Genomic DNA, 16,418 nt, shown 5'->3' with positions numbered 1-16,418 from the left:
AATTCTCTTTGTTTTATGTTGACTAAAACAGGGAAGGAGTAAAATGCTACAGATTTGTTTCTCCATACATTTCTGAATACAGAATTAAAACATCTGTCTTTAAGACTTGAAAATTCTGATAGTTTTTCTTACCCTAGCACTGGTGGAAATTCCCATAATCCCCTACATCCCTCTCCACTCCTTTTAAAATGAGTGTGTGTGTGTGTGTGTGTGTGTGTGTGTGTGTGTGTGTGTGTGTGTGTGTAATTGGTTGTCATTCTACTTTGGAGGGAAAGAGAGACTTCAAATTTTTGAGTTAGAAATGACCATTAGAGCTTTTGTAGGCTGATCCATCATTTGAAAGAATCCCAGGTATAGTGAAATTTCAGACCAGCACCTGAAAGTTGATTCTCTCGTCCTCCCCCTCCAACCTCCAACAACAGGAAACCAAGGCTCAAAAATTTTAAATGACTTATCCAAAGTTGTAAAACTAACTATAGAGGAAAGGAAAGAACTGGAATCAAGGTCCTTTCATGTCTTATCTAACATACTTTCCACTATATAAAATCTATGTTTTGTGTTGGCCATTTAAATAAAGATCAAGTTTTTACCTGAAGCTATATTCTCTCAAGGGCTGTAGCTACATGAAGGGAAGGTCTAATAAGGAGGTCTAATACAAAGAATGCCAGATTTTTTTTTTCCATTAGCTTCCTCTTTAAATGCATTTAAAGCATTTATGAAATAAAAATTCAAGTATCCAACCAGGCTTCATTTTTTAAAAAGAGAGACAGTATTTCTTCTTATTCTTATTATCTTCCATGAGCCTTCTTTACTAATAAAATAGTTTGGTATGTAGACTTGATGACATGTTTTCAGTCACATAATACATTCTTTAAAACAAGATTGCTGTTCTTCTGGTTTCCTTGTTACAATGCTCAATAAGTAGTTCTATTTCATAAATCTTATGAAGTATAGTCAAACAAGGAATTTAAAGTAATACAAACTTACAACCAAGATTGCCCAAGAAAGAATAAAATGTTAAGGTATAATCCTTCAATCAATGCATATTTCCATTGCTATATTTTTCCTGCCTACACTGGCCCACCAACCATGTTTGCCTGGTTCATTGATATCTTAGAAATAGAAGGAAATGGGGGACACAGTATAGGGACTCCAGGTAAAAAGCAAATAACATGACATTAGAATTCCTGGTCGAATAGGCAAAATAATAGCTCTTTTCTTCTGAATTAACTCGTGTCCTCAATCTCTCTAGAAATTTTTTTAAGGATACTTTCTTTAATTCTTATGAAACCTTTATCACATACATGATAACTTTTCTTAGCAAAAGGTTAACAGCAAAAATTGCAGTTTAAAAAAAAATTCTATCACTACTAAAAGCCTGTGACAAAAAAATTTACATTTCATCAGAATCATTAGATGAAAATTTATAGGTTATAGACTTTCTCAATCTCTAATTGCAATTATAGTTTCTATTCCTTTTGTAAATCAACTCTTATCTTCATAATGATGTTTTATATAAAACTATACCATTTTTATACCCCACAAAATAAAGCCAATTAGGGCAATACAGAAAAAGTTGGGGGGGGGGAGTGTCAACTATAATGCTCAGTAACTGATTTATTTTTACTACAAGAGTTTAATGCATAATACTTTTCAGCTTACAGCTTTGGAAAATCAGATCATCTCTTCTCAAGCAATGAACAATAAAATCCTTATTCACACCATAATTGGGGAAGATCAAATGTGCTATATCTTCTATGTAGGGAACGTGCCTTGCTTTGGCAAGCTGATGGGAATCAATTCCACCTTTTAATAGCTACAGTCGTGTGTGTGTGTGTGTGTGTGTGTGTGTGTGTGTGTGTGTGTGTGTGTGTGTGTGTGTGTCTTTTCACATCAGGCTGTTTCCAAGCAGGCTATAGTATCCTTGAACTATTCACTGTCTGAACTTGCCCCCAAAGAATTCTTCCTCTCTGCCCCACCCCACAAGCAACAGCCAATGAGAAACCCATGGATGTGGTGGCGGCAGCTGTGGAGAGCTTCCAACTCCTCATTCCCACGTCCCCATTGTACATTATGGCTCATGGAGTTCACTGTTGTCTTATTGAAGGGCAGGACTAATGTTCATGACATTGTAAAGCCTTCACAGTAAACATTTTCTGCAGTGCCCCAACTCCTTAACTTAGTCTCCGTATTTAATTGGCCCACAAAACCCATTCATTGCCTCTACGCCTCTTGACTATTAACTCTTATCCAATAACTGGGAAAGCAAATATTAAGGAGATTTTTTTTAATGGTTCTTCCAAAGATGGGAAAACTTGAGTGATCTCATTTAGCAGATCCTATTTTTATTGGTTTCAAAAAGTACTTTTTTTTTAACAGATCATATTTTAATGAAACTGCCTGGGAGTTGGAGGATATTATGAAGAACTACTTCCCTACCTCCTGAAACTCAAGTCTTATTTCCACAAGTTTTATTTTAAAGTCTTAAAGGCAAAACACTCAAAATGCCGATCTCAGAGGAAATAATTTCATTTTTCCTTAATATGCAGAGCAAAAGCTGGCTATTTTATTAGTGAGTGGTCCTAAATTCTGTTTATAGCCAGCCTTTTCACATATGAATCATGTTATTTAATCCAGATTTCTTTGAAACCACAGCCAGACATACAGTATGGATATATGGTTCAAGGACCTCAGCTTGCTCTTATTCACTCTACCACATTTTATTTTGTTTAAATTAATAATCCATTATCACACTAAGAAAAAACAAGTACATTTCCACAATTGACTATTGAAATACAGCATTTAGATGTAAGATGGAAGTTATGCAGATGAATACTTTCTAAATGATAACATACTGCTCTGCTTTGTGTTCATTTGTATTTTTGTAAAATCCCACTGCTACCCTCCCCACTCCTGCTCCTCCAAGCATCCACTGCAACTCTTGAAGAGCTATAGCCAGAAAACAAGCACGTGCAAATACACTGCTCTGTTGTTTGGCCGAACATAGATTCAGAAGAGCAATCAGGAGATTGTTTGGCCTGTGTTTGTTTACATGTGGCTGCCATCATGCTAGCATATTGCAGTGTGCACAGATTGAAATGGAAATGATGCTTAAGCTTTTTCACCCTACCTCTAGGAAAACATCTTTTGTATGGCCAAAGGTAGAAGTAGTAACTGTTTAGTGTGCATAGTTCAGACTTTCTGAATGTTGTCTGAAAACTGAAGGACACCAATATTGTAGCACTGAAATGCCACATGAAATGATGGTTATTAGTCACTTTAAAAAAAATTCTTATCAGTAAAAACTTGAGCAGACACATATTTTTTTAGGTTTTGACAGAAAACGTCTACTATTTAGGTATAGCAGTGAGCTCAAGATTTATTGGAGATAAGTCCTCAGAATCCAAAATAGACTTTCTTAGAAGAATGTTGATAAAGAACTTTAGCATGCAGTTTGCTTTAGGGAAGAGGGGGTTGAAGGATTCCTTTATGATCTAAACATTTCCAGTAAGTAGCCAACCATGGACAATTTACATTCTCAAGTCCTTATGTAGTATACAAATATAAAATTTTCCCTTTTTTTTTGCAATATAATATCTCAGAACCCTTAGGTCTATGACATTCTGCTTGAACCCTAATCTCACTATTTTGGCAATGAGTGTTGTTCCCTTAACGGGGAAAAACATTATTTCATCCCTGAAATGAAAGCTTTTTTCTTTAGCAATAATTAATTCTAAGGCAGAAGAGTAATTCCTTTGATTTGATACTTTAAAAAATTAATTGAGGCAAGTATATTTCTTTCCAAATTATTTTTATTCTTATCAAGTTGTGGCAATAATGATTTACAAAGTAAACTATTAGAATTTTCAGGTCTTGTAGACAAATGTTCTAATTCTGTATTTAGACAAGATGCAGAAATAAACCTTTAGCATTTTACTCCTTCCCAGTTTTAGTTGACATTATACAAAAACAAGCATTAATATGTATTTCATGTTGTCTTCTGGATCATTTACCTTTATGCCTAGGACTCCTTACTTAAGTGTTAATAATAGTCAGTAGATATTTGTTAAGCATCTGATAGGTGCCAGGCACTGTGTTAAGCTCAGGAGATACTAATAAGAAAAAGACAGTCCCTGCCTTCAAGGAGGTTACAGTCCAATGGAAAGAGACAATATATGAAAGGAAATTGAAGAGGGCAGGCAGGTGCCAGAGAGTACCCAGCAGGCTGGGGCATGATATTCTCAGAGTCGAAACCAAATAGAGCAACTGATAGGAAATGAAGGTAGCAGAAAAATTCTGAGTTCCTTATAAAGGAAAGTTTGGGAGGGTGTAAATTGTTCTACCCTCTCCCTATTCAGAGGGTAGAGATAACTAAGGGTGCTGAGGAGGTAGAGATAACTAAGGGTGCTGAGAGTATCAATGCTTCATCAATCACCATAATAATGAGATTTCAAGTGATGAGTTTGGGGGTATCTGAAGGGAAGAGGTTGATGTAATACAAAATTTAAACCAAGTAGAAGAGCTAATGAATAAAACAAGGGATTAATAACATAGCACATTATTTTATGGCTCTAGATTCAACCATACATATTAGTTCATCCTCAAGAGAAGAAGTAAACAAGGAGAATGAGAAATTGTTCTTTTGGACCTCTTTCTCACCAAGAAGGAAAAAAGGATTGACCATTCCATCGTAATTCCATCTTAGAGTTTGTGATCAGAGAACATGGTAGAGTCTGACACACACCCTAGATTTCTGCAGACCAGATCTTCAGTGGTGTACAAAAGAATAGGTAGGATTCCATAAACTGTAAAATTCTATAAGGGAAGTCAGGCCAGAAGGGAGAGAAAGACCTCAAGACCTCAAAATTCTGAAGACCAAAAAACCAGCAGTTCTAAGAAGAAGGGAGTTGTCTAAAGAGACCGATATGACCAAAAACTCATTTGACCTGCTTAGGTTTTTTTGAAAGTTTTATACTGAAGATAGCAAGTAAGAACCAGTGATTGGATTAATACAAACGCTTGACATACTCCTATAAAAATGGTCAGCATTACTAAAGTTCAGAATGAGCTGAAGCCAAGGGAAACTAAGCAACAAAGAGTTGTTGAGCTTGTTTTTTAAAGCTATCTTGGGGGGAAAAAGGAAAACCAAAGACAAGACTAATGCAGAGTACATGAGGTTATGATAAGAGAACCATTCAAATCCTTTTTTTTTTTTTTGCTCCCATTTTCCCTGCCAATAAGAATGATATTTGGACTGGATAGGACAGGAAAAAAATGACTAATACAGAGTTTAAAGCCAAGATAGTTGGAGGATATTAAGAGAGTACAGCTAGGTACCAATTATAAAATTCATTATTGTACTAATAATTCAAGAGATTCATTATAATCCCTGAGGTGGTCACATTATTTCAGATTTCTATTATTCAGAGTTATAATGATATGCAAAATATAGCCATTGGTTCCACCCCAGGGGATATAGCCATAGGCATTTTTTAAAATGAGTTTTTAATCTCTTTATTGAAGTAATATAACAGCAAAGGATAAGAAAATTTTATTTCTGATTCACATTTATTATTACTATCAGAAGCAAAATTTTAATACTTAAAAATAACAATTACCAAGCATCATACCTAATGATGACTCTATACTGACAATATAACAAAAATATCTTTGTCATTATTTAAAATATTTTAAGCCAAAGATTGAACTGTCTTCTCCTTCTTTAAATCTTCATACATATGCTGATGGGCACAGATTGCTTTATCCACAACTTCAAGAATTTACATAAATGAGAATATTCTCACATAACTAAAACAAATGTTGGAGGGCCTGAGGAATTATCTAAAATCAGTAATGCTTTAAACGCAATGTTGTTTCCCTTGAAATATTTTCTCTACAGGCTATTGTTATCATTCAGTCATGTCTAACTCTTCATGATCCCATTTGGGGTTTTCTTGGCAAAAATACTGGAGTGTCTTGCCATTTCCTTCTCTATCTCATTTGACAAATGAGAAAACAAAGGCAAACAGGAGTAAGTGACTTGCCCAGGGTCACCCAGTAAAGTAAATGTCAGGAGCCAGATTTGAAGTTAGGAAGATGAGTCTTCCTGACTCCAGACCCAGAATTCTGTCCACTGCCATATAGAGAGATTAGGCTTGTTCTGTTTGGTCCCAGAGGATAGTATTTCAGAGCAATTGGTAGAAATTGAAAAGAAGCAATAAAGAACAACTTCCTAACAATTAGAACTAGCCGAATGTGTTCAGTAGCCTATCTTGGGAAATGATAAATTCTTCCCTAAATTTTTTTAAAACCCTTATCTTCTGTCTTAGAATTAACACTGTGTATTGTTTCCAAGGCAGAAGAGTGGTAAGGGCTAGACAATGGGGGTTAAATGACTTGCCCAGGGTCACACAACTAGGAAGTGTCTGAGGCCAGATTTGAACCCAGGACCTCTCATCTCTAGGCCTGGCTCTCAGTCCATTGAGCCACCCAGCTGCCCCTAAATTCTTCCCTAGAAATCAAATAAATTCTGGATGACTATTTGAGTGTGTCACAGAAAGATTCTTCTATGCAGATATAAATTGAACTAGATGACTTTTTATTGCTTGCCTAACTCTTAGATTTTGTGATTCTGTGAATATTAATGAGGAAATTAGTGGTTCTAGTTTATTCACCTTCAAAAAAATCCTATAATGATAAAGCAAAACTAATTTTGGATTGTTTTGAGGTTGATTAACCCTTATGCTTTCTTTTTGTCTCTTTTATTTATCTCTTCATTATCTTTGCCATCAGAAAATGGAATCATGGCCCTGTTAACTAGCTGTATGGTTTGCAAGTAATTATATGTCCCTGGGATTGAAATATCATCTGTAAAATGAATGGGTTGGACTAAATCAAAAGTTCTCAACCTTTTTTGTGTCGTTAACCCCTTTGGCAGTCTGGTGAAGCCTATGAACTCCTTCTCAGAATAATTTTTTTAATACTTAAAATAAAATGCTAAGGATTATTAAGGAAACTAAATTTTGAAATATAGTTATTAATATTATTTTAAAACAAGCCAATAGATTCAAAGTTAAGAACCCATAAATGAGATGAATTCTGAGGTTCCCTCTACTTCTACCTCTGTCTTTTCCTATGTACCATTTAGTCTCAGAAAACTTTAATAATAAGATTGTATACAAAAACATTGTATGTTCTTTCTCTTTGGTCTTTGTATGTACTAAAAGCATAAGAAAATAAATGCTGTGGTCCTAAGAATTTGAAAAAGGAGATCACATTATATTAGTCAATCAAATGTTTCTTGTTAGCATTTACTAAATTTAAAAAGGATAATGGGATAAGAAATTGAAGCTAAAATAAACAGACTACATATAGATCACCACATCTAATTATTTCTAGATAAAAGCATTTTTGTAGCATTCTTCCTATAAGAGAGATCAATGAAGTTGAAAATAGACAATATAGCTACTGCTGTCATTGTTTGACTTGATTATGAAAGACTGCACTGAGTTTTCAATTCATAAATAATCTTCTTTGGAGTGTCTCAGTTGTGGGTGTGTGTATCTCCAGGCATTCTTGAAGAATGAGATGCTTGAGATTCAACTTTACAATTTTATTTTTCTTGTCACCCTAGACAACAATACGTTTATTTTGATTTGATACATTTATTTTCAATGCCAAAAGTTAATGAGTAAGCTATATACTTGAATGGCCAACATATACCACACCTTTAGCCATAATACATAAAGGAATCACCACCTGGTACTTTTTTCTTTGTTTCTACCCTTTATTTTGTGTTCTCTCTCCATAAATACCAAATTATTATTTTGAAGTTCATTTTAAATAACCTTTATATTTTTTGCTTGCCTTAATCTTACAAGTACAGCACTTAAGTAATAATAATAACTGATATTTATGTAGTGCTTTAAAGGTTACAATTGTTGTTGTTCACTTGTTTCAGTCATGTACAGTTCTTTTTTTTTTTAATTTTATAGGCAATGGGGGTTGTGACTTGCCCAGGGTCACACAGCTAGGAAGTGTCTCAGGCCAGATTTGACATGTCCAGTTCTTCATGACCTATTTGGGGTTTTCTTGACAGAGATATGAGTGATTTGCCATTTCCTTCTCTAGGTCACTTTACAGATAAGGAAACAAAGGCATATGGAGTGAAGTGACTTGCTCAGATTGCATTTGAATTCATGAAGATGAGTCTTCCTGTGGACTGTATCCACTATGCCATTTTGCTTCCCATGATAGTTACAAAGCACTTTACATACATTTCATCCATTTTATCCTCACCACATTTCCATGATGTAGTTCCTAGAGGTATTGGTATCTTCATTTTACAGAAAAGGGAACTGGTTCCTTGACTATTAAGTATAAGAGGCAAAATTCAAACCCAGACCTTTCAGATTCCAAGTCCAACAGTCACTCTACTGCATTAGAAGATGAGCTATGTACAATTTTCAGAGGGGGTAAAATGAGCATCTCATCTATAAACTAAAAACCCACTTAACCATTCTCTTCCTGTAAAATTATTTTGCTGTAGTAACTCCTAAAACATAGAGTACCTTGCCAGTCATTCACAAACTATCCTTTACCCAGCTTCTGGATTCCTTCCAGAAGTCTCACTGTCTTTCCAAACTACTAGTACAGACTCATCTGAGAACCTTTCCAACAACTCCCTTTCAGTCCCACCAATCAGCCTTGGTTCTCCTCCATAGATTTTGCTGTTGTGTTCCCTTGACACAGTCTAAGGGTAATTAAATTTTCCTTTAGCATTCTTACAAGCACCATAGTCTTTTGTTAGTAGTCATGTCTTTATAAAGTCCCAGATTACAGCAAGACAAAATTGATTGATTGATAATCATCTGCATGCACTTCATCTTCTGAATAAAACTGAGATCACTCCAAAAAATAATAATAAAAATAAAGTCCCAGATTGCTATGCTTGGCATCATTGTCCCATTTATGTCTTAGCCGCATCCTACAGGAGACCTTTCCTTATGTCCACAGCTATTAATACTGCTCCTAAATTGCTTTGCATTTACTTATATGTTTAACATCTTTCCCCTACAGACAATAAACTCTTTGAGGGCAGGGAATATTGCATTTTTCTCTTTGTTTCCTCAAATACTAACATAGTTACCTAGATAGAGTAGTAACAAATGCTTCTTTTTATTTATTATTAATGACCAGTTTCTACAAAGAGGAGTTAGTTCCCCTCTTTCATCTAATTTAATCAATTCAGTTCAGTCATTAAGATGATCTCCAACACCAGATCAACTACTTAAAATTTTTTCTTGTTTTATATACACAAAGAGCCACTCTAGGAGGTGCTAGCTATGGTGACAACAGAAAGCTCGAAAGCATAACTCCAGCTTTGAATCAGAAGGTCACAGAAAATAAAAAATAAGCTTAATTGTTGATAGGAATTTAAATGACACAATTTGTTTGAAACTGGAAACAAGTAGTACTCAGAAGAATTTACACAATGCCTTGAGATATTTTGATGCATCCCAGCATAAATCTTTACTCAAAACCATTGCAGTTACCTTCAAACAAGATATTAAAGAGCTGTTAGTTATTTTTCAATAGTCCTTTTTATAGTTAACAGCTTCTATAATACCGCCACCTGTATTTTACAGACCTGCAGGTGGAACTGGAGGCAAAATGAATGGAATATTGCTTCCTTGTTCCCGCCCCTTCCACAACACCTGTCAACTTTCATATAGAGATAAGACTTTAAGATCCAGTCTTTCAGTGAATAATTAACAGTCTGATATCATCATGGAACAAAGAAGCTATTATTTATTGGCTTTCTTTTCCCAACATTTCCAAAACATATTCCATGATTTTCAAATTTAGCCACCCCACTTTAGGTTTCTTTCTGCATTTTTTTCTTACTAATATTCTAATAAAGTCTGCTTCTCAGTAGACTCATAAATGATATAGTAAAGCACTCTTCCCCCCAGAGGCTTCTATATATGGTTCCAGTTAATAACATTGGTATTTTAATAAGGAAGAGAGAAGACGTGACACAGTGGCTAGGGAAGCAACTTAGATTATAGCAAGAAACATCTGTGCACATTTCTCCTAAAGCTTGAGGAAGGCAGCAGAAATTAGTGTAGTCTTCTCTGTATCTGTGCTATCTTGTTCCTACACTACATATTTATTCCATAGACTGGTGTGTGGATGTTCAAGGAAGACTAGTATCCCCTGGTGTGAGACTTGTCAGGTCCCTTTCAGGGCTGCTTTCTTTCTTTGGTGTCCACCTGCCACCCAGCTCTCACCTGTGGCTCCAAGAAGCTGGAGTGTGCACTGTGACCATACTCTGGTAAACCATCTTGGCAGACAGGCTAATAAACCTGATTGAGTTTATCAGTTAGTGAGTTGGGGGGGGGGGGTGCGTGTCTACCCCAAAGATGTGAAGACTTCCCCAGGCAGAAGGGAAGGATGAGAACAATGTGTTCCAAAGATCATGAAGTCGGGAGCTCTGGAGTGCTTAAAGCTTGGTTAGACATCAAAAAAGCCAAGGTCATCCGCTACATCCCAAGCCATTGCCAGGCTCCTTGACTTGTGTGTCTTGCCACTGGATTTCAGTGACTGTGGAAGAGAGAGTGAGGCCAATGACTTTGTGCAACTCTGCCTCACTTAAATCCACTTCATTTGCAAGTCAAGACATCATTCTGTGATATTACTAATCCTCTTCAAAAATGAAGGACAAACAACCACAATTCCATTTAATGGTAAATAGGTAGATGGAGTTCAACTAGAGCATTCACTTACATATAGGTTCTGACAACCAAGCCCCGATCTGAGCCAAGCTGGGTATGCAGAATCCACATTTCCTTCTTAGAGCATCAGGTACAGATCTCTACTGCAGAAATGAACAACACCTATATCTAAAGGCTGTGGCAGTTTGGAGAAAATTACAATTAGAACCTAGTCGGATAAATGCCAAAGTATTTGGTGTTCTTTGTAGGAACATTACACCGCAGGGAAAGAAAATTTGAGTCAGGGTCTGGCTGGATATCACCTATCCCTAGAGTATGGATTACATATCTTGAAGAAATGATTCCTTTGTTATCAGAGTGGGAACATTATCATCACCAGGAAGAAGAAATTATCTATAACTCGTTTTCTGTATCCTACTATAAAATTAGTCTAAAACCTAAAAGCTCTGTGTTTTGCAGAATGCTGCAAAATAGTGATCAAAAGTGTTTGAGGGAAGACTCATAATTGCCAGAGTTGACCATATATAACCTTTTACGTTTTCCCTAGACTCTTCGATGTGATCATAGTGGTGTTTGCCAGGCTTATTTCAACTCGGATATAACTAAAAGGAAAATCATCGTACAACACCTTTCTTCTATCTGCCTCACCCTAAGTCACCATTTTGGAACCAGTTATGGGGTCTAAGAAATGGTATATGTGCCAAGTTAAATTTGAAAGTGACTTTTTATGGCCAGTTTACAACTGCTTTTGAAAAACTCTGACGTCCCAAGTTGTAACAAATGAGTTGCTATAGACGATGAATGCAAGGTCATGTCATGGAGCTAAATATTTACTTTCCAGATGATTTAGTGTGTCTTTGTTCCTTTCCACACTGAGCTTTTCCGTGCATTGCTTCGTTCCCCAAGCTACTTTTTGCAGCTCTGTTATATCAGTGTTTTGTGATGTTACAAAAAGCAAAGAGTGTAAGGTCAAAATTTCCATTACATACCTCAACAGGAATGCCAGGGAATCTAGCCAAACTAAGGCTATAAAAAAAATTACAGGAAGGATGATTCATTAATCAACAATTGCCTTAGTAGAAAATAAAATTAGTTGTATATATTTGGGTTTTCGAGGGAGGGTGCAGACGACCCAGCTAACGAGGGTGAAATAGGGTGAATGTTTTGCACTTACACAGCTCAGTTTTCAGTCCTCTCCCTCTCAGCTTCAGATTCTGGGGAGAGATAAAGGTGCCCTGTGTTTCCATTTTTTTTCTCTCAGCTTTTGTCTGTTTACCTGCAATGAATATGTTTTTGTTTTGTATGTTGTTATGCTATATACTGAACTTCATTTTTTTTTAAGCTATGTATGGCAAGCTTGAAAGGGCCTTCTTGTGGCAGTCAAGGTACAATGGAAGTAAGGTGGAATACTCTTTCTTCTTTCCCAAATAACTGTTATTTTCTTTCTTTTAGCTTAGAGCTCTGGGATCTTTCCACTTCCTTATCTCTGCCTTTTGCCATAATATCAAGATAATACTATTTCTACAATCCCTATTTAATAGGGATTTGTTGTTGTTAAGTCATTTCGGTCATGTCTGACTCTTTATGGCCCCATTTGGGGTTTTCTTGGCAAAAATGCTAGAGTAGTTTGCCATTTCCTTCTCCAGATCATTTTTCAAATAGAGAGGCTTAAGCAAACAGGGTTATATGACTTGCCCAGGGTCACAGAGCTGGTAAGGGTCTACAGTCATATCTGAACTCTAGCTACTATACCACTTAGCTGCATATCTAATAGGGGGACACATTATGGTAATTTACCCTTAATTGTGTCACCTGGATACTTAAGTATTAATAAGACAACCAAAGCATATATTAAAGCTTGAGGGTGCAGAACAGGGAGTGGAATTGATAATAAAGAAAAATAAGCACTAGAAATTTTTAGAAAAACAAACATTTCCATTATAAATGCAAATATCTGGGCTCTATGCCCAGGCAAACCTCTCTAATATACACATGATATATCTTCTCCAAAAGATTATCTTTTCTATCATTCCCACTCTCTCACCTGGCTTCATATTTTCCCCTTTCTACTGCATATCCCTTCCATCCTCAAAAAACAAAAACAAGAAAAGACCCACTTGTCCCATCCATCCATCTCCTCTCCCTTTGGTGGCTAATCTTAAGACTACCATGTATATTAGGTGCCTCTCTCCACTTCCTTTCACTCTCATCATTCAACAGAAGCTGTTTTCACCAAAGATCTCTAGGTAAGGATCTCTAAAATGGCAACTCTAATAGCCTTTTCTCAAACTTAATCTTTCTTGTCTCATCTGTAGCCTTTGATATTTTCAGTCATCCTCTTCTCCTTGTTACTCTGTTCTCTCTAAGTTTTTGATATTGCTCTTTCCTGGTTCTCCTCCTTCTTGACCACTCTTCAGTCTTCTTTACTGGGTCTCTATCCAATTGATGCCAGTTAACCATGAGCCCATTCTTGACTCCTTTTATCTTCTCCCCATGTGATCTCCACTTTGTGATCTCTTCGGCTCCCACCAATTCAAATATCTTCTCTATTTTAATGATTCTCAAAATTACATCTTTTTTACTTTTTAAATTTATTTAAATCTTTATTTTTTCTTAATAAACCCTTACCTTCCATCTTAAAATCAATACTGTGTATTTTTTCTGAGACAGAAGAGTGGTAAAGGGTAGGCAAGGAGGGTTAAGTGACTTGCTCAGGATCACACAACTAGAAAGTGTCTTGGGACAGAATTGAACCCAGGATCTCCTATCTCTGGGATGGGCTCTGAAACCACTGAGCCACCCAGCTACCCCAAAATTATATATTTAGCTCTAACCTCTCCATCAACTTCCAATCTCAAATCTCCAACTGTCTATTAGATGTCTCAAAATGGCAATCCTATAGACATTTTGAATGCAACAGGTTCAAAACCAAACTCTGTTATGTTTCCTCCCAAACCCTCTCTTTTTAATTTCCATACAACTGTTGAGGACACCACCATCTTCCCAGGCTTCCACTCTAGAAAACCTATGTGTCATCCTCAACCACTCACTCTTTCATCCTATCGCCCCCCTGCCCCTTTCCTATATCCAGTCTGTTGCCAAGGCTTGCCTGTCAATTTTGCCTTCATGACATCTTTTTTTTTTTTTTAAACCCTTATACTTCGGTGTATTGTCTCATAGGTGAAAGATTGGTAAGGGTGGGCAATGGGGGTCACGTGACTTGCCCAGGGTCACACAGCTGGGAAGTGTCTGAGGTCAGATTTGAACCTAGGACCCTCCCGTCTCTAGGCCTGGCTCTCACTCCACTGAGCTACCCAGCTGCCCCCATGACATCTTTTGAATATACCCTCTTCTCTTGTCTGATACCACCATCACACCAATATTGATCCTCATCACCTCACACCTGGACCACTAGAATAATGTACTACTTGGTCTGCCACTCCACTCACCTGTTAAACTGATGATCTTCCTAAAACACAGAGTTGACCATATCACACACAGCCTACTCAGTAAACTCCACATGCTCCCTGTCACTCTAGGATCAAATAGAAAATCTTCTGTTTTGTATTTAGAGCCTTTCATAACCTGTCTCATCCAGCCTTTGCATTCTTCTTACACCTCCCACCCTATCCCTGCCCCTCTCTCCCATGTAATCTTTGATCCTGTGACAGCTCTTTGGTATTCCTTTAAAAGTGAATGCCAAGGCAGCCAGGTGGCTCAGTGGATAGAGAGCCAGGCTCAGAGGTGGAAGGTCCTAGGTTCAAATCTGGCCTTAGACACTTCCTACCTGTGTGATCCTGGGCAAATCACTTAACACCCATTGCCTAGCCCTTACTGCTCTTCTGCCAGGACAGGAGGTAACAATTTAAAAAAAAAAAAAAAAAAAAAAAGGAATGAAAGAAAAAGACACTCCATCTGAGGTAGTAGTAACACTGGAATTTCAGATGTGGATAGAAATGGGTGTGGAGAGAAGAGAGAGCCTGAAGGGTGTATGAAATTGTGTGAGTGGATGTAAGTAGAACTCTTTGGTTCAATCAGAAATTAGGGCCCTAACTTAAAATAAGAGCTAAAATGTAAGTTGAGGTTACACTGAAGAGGATCTTGAATACCAGGCTAATAAGTGTGAGCTTTATCCTAAGGTAAATGGGATATTAGGATGGGGAGTTATCAAATGCAAACTAATTTAGGAGGATTAGGATTAATATTGATGTTTATTTCTTGTGTTGAATATTTTTCCTCCAAGCTTGAATTATATTTAATTTTATCCTGAATATTTTTCTGAAGAGAGAGACAGAGAGACAGAGACAGAGACACTCCAACTCCTGACTCCAAACATTTTCTCTGGCTGACTCTATGCCTGGAATGTTTTACCTTCTGGCTTCCTTGGCTTCAAATGCCAATTGAAATCCAAATGCCACCTGATCACTCTTCATTCTAGGGCCCTCATCCTTTGCTTATTCACATTTATATTGTGTATAGCTTGATTGTATATAGTTGTTTGGATTTTTTCTCTCCTATTAGACTCTGAGCTCCTTGAGAATGGGGCTGGTTTTTGTCTTTTTTCTCCTTTCTCTTTCTATCCCCAATGCTTTGCACAATGCCTGGCACATAATAGGAACTTAATAATTTTTTACTGAGTACTATATTACATAGTTGCCCTATAGAGGTACAAAACAATATGTTAGGCAGAGTTGTAACCAAGATGGTGAGGGAGTGCTTTTCTGAGGAATTTGATTCTGAAATTTGGATCTAAAAACTAAAATCTCTTATGAAATGTCATCTCGGTGAGCAAAACATTCCAAACCACATTTAATGTCCATTACTTTTTAGATGAAGGTACATTTTCAGTGTCCTTTTTGACTTGTGTGTGGGTTTTATGTTTTGGGTCATGTAAATCTCTGCTGTTATGATTAGTTGCTACAGCAATGACAAAGCTGTTTCCCATATGGCATGATATTCCCATTTCGCTGTGGACTTTTTGTGTCATTTTTATATTCTGTATAAAAGGAGAAAAAAGTCAGAAAACAGTGTCTCTAACATGAATAATCCATAGAGAAATAGAATGATTTTCCTCCAAAGACATGTTTTAGTGATATTACTGTCGATACATAACTTACCTTCCAGCTGTCCCCCCCGATAACCAGAATTCCTTGAATCGCTGATAACCTTTTAGGTATAATTGGATTGTGCCTGCAAAAAGAGAGATAATGGGTCTTTATTATGAATCATAGAATTTAGACCTTGAAAAGACCTTAGAGATAATAGAATCCAACTCTCTCATCTTAAAGATGAGGAAGCTCAGGCCCAAACATGTGCAATGTGGTTCACAAGAAAGTATCAGATATAAGTTTTGAACCCAATGTCTTCTAAAGAGAAAAATCCCAATTCCCCTAAATATCATTGCAAGAACACAGAACTATACCCTATTATCCAGAAAATTGGTGTCAGAAACCTTAAAAGAAACCCTAACCACAAATTCCTATCTGTAAGAGAGGCTTGTTACCAGCATCATCATTGAGACTGTTAAGATATCTTCTTCCCCACTATAAATTCCTACTAACCACAGGCAGAGATAGAGAACAGTAGTCTCAGCCTGTGTTTAAACATGCCCATAGTCTGTCAGGGTAAGGGGATGTGGGCTGAAGCATAGCCAAAAATGATAAACTATTGGTCAGAATCAAC

General features: G+C 36.7%; 2 protein-coding genes across 3 annotated transcripts in view; one reads left to right on the top strand and one right to left on the bottom strand.

Annotated features, from left to right (window-relative positions):
* The window catches only part of CMSS1 (cms1 ribosomal small subunit homolog), a 425,421-nt gene that overhangs the window by 252,594 nt on the left and 156,409 nt on the right, over positions 1-16,418 (top strand). The gene's annotated exons all lie outside the window — the stretch shown is intronic.
* Positions 1-16,418, bottom strand: part of FILIP1L (filamin A interacting protein 1 like) — a 341,519-nt gene that overhangs the window by 241,530 nt on the left and 83,571 nt on the right. For both annotated transcript variants that reach the window (XM_044670129.1, XM_044670130.1), the window contains exon 2: positions 15,854-15,926. The gene's annotated coding sequence lies outside the window, so the exon portion shown is untranslated. The remainder of the gene's footprint in view (positions 1-15,853; positions 15,927-16,418) is intronic.

The sequence above is a fragment of the Gracilinanus agilis genome, chromosome 3 (genome assembly GCF_016433145.1).
Source record: "Gracilinanus agilis isolate LMUSP501 chromosome 3, AgileGrace, whole genome shotgun sequence".
NCBI classification, from domain to species: Eukaryota; Metazoa; Chordata; class Mammalia; order Didelphimorphia; family Didelphidae; genus Gracilinanus; species Gracilinanus agilis.
This window is presented reverse-complemented; position numbering and strand designations above follow the sequence as displayed.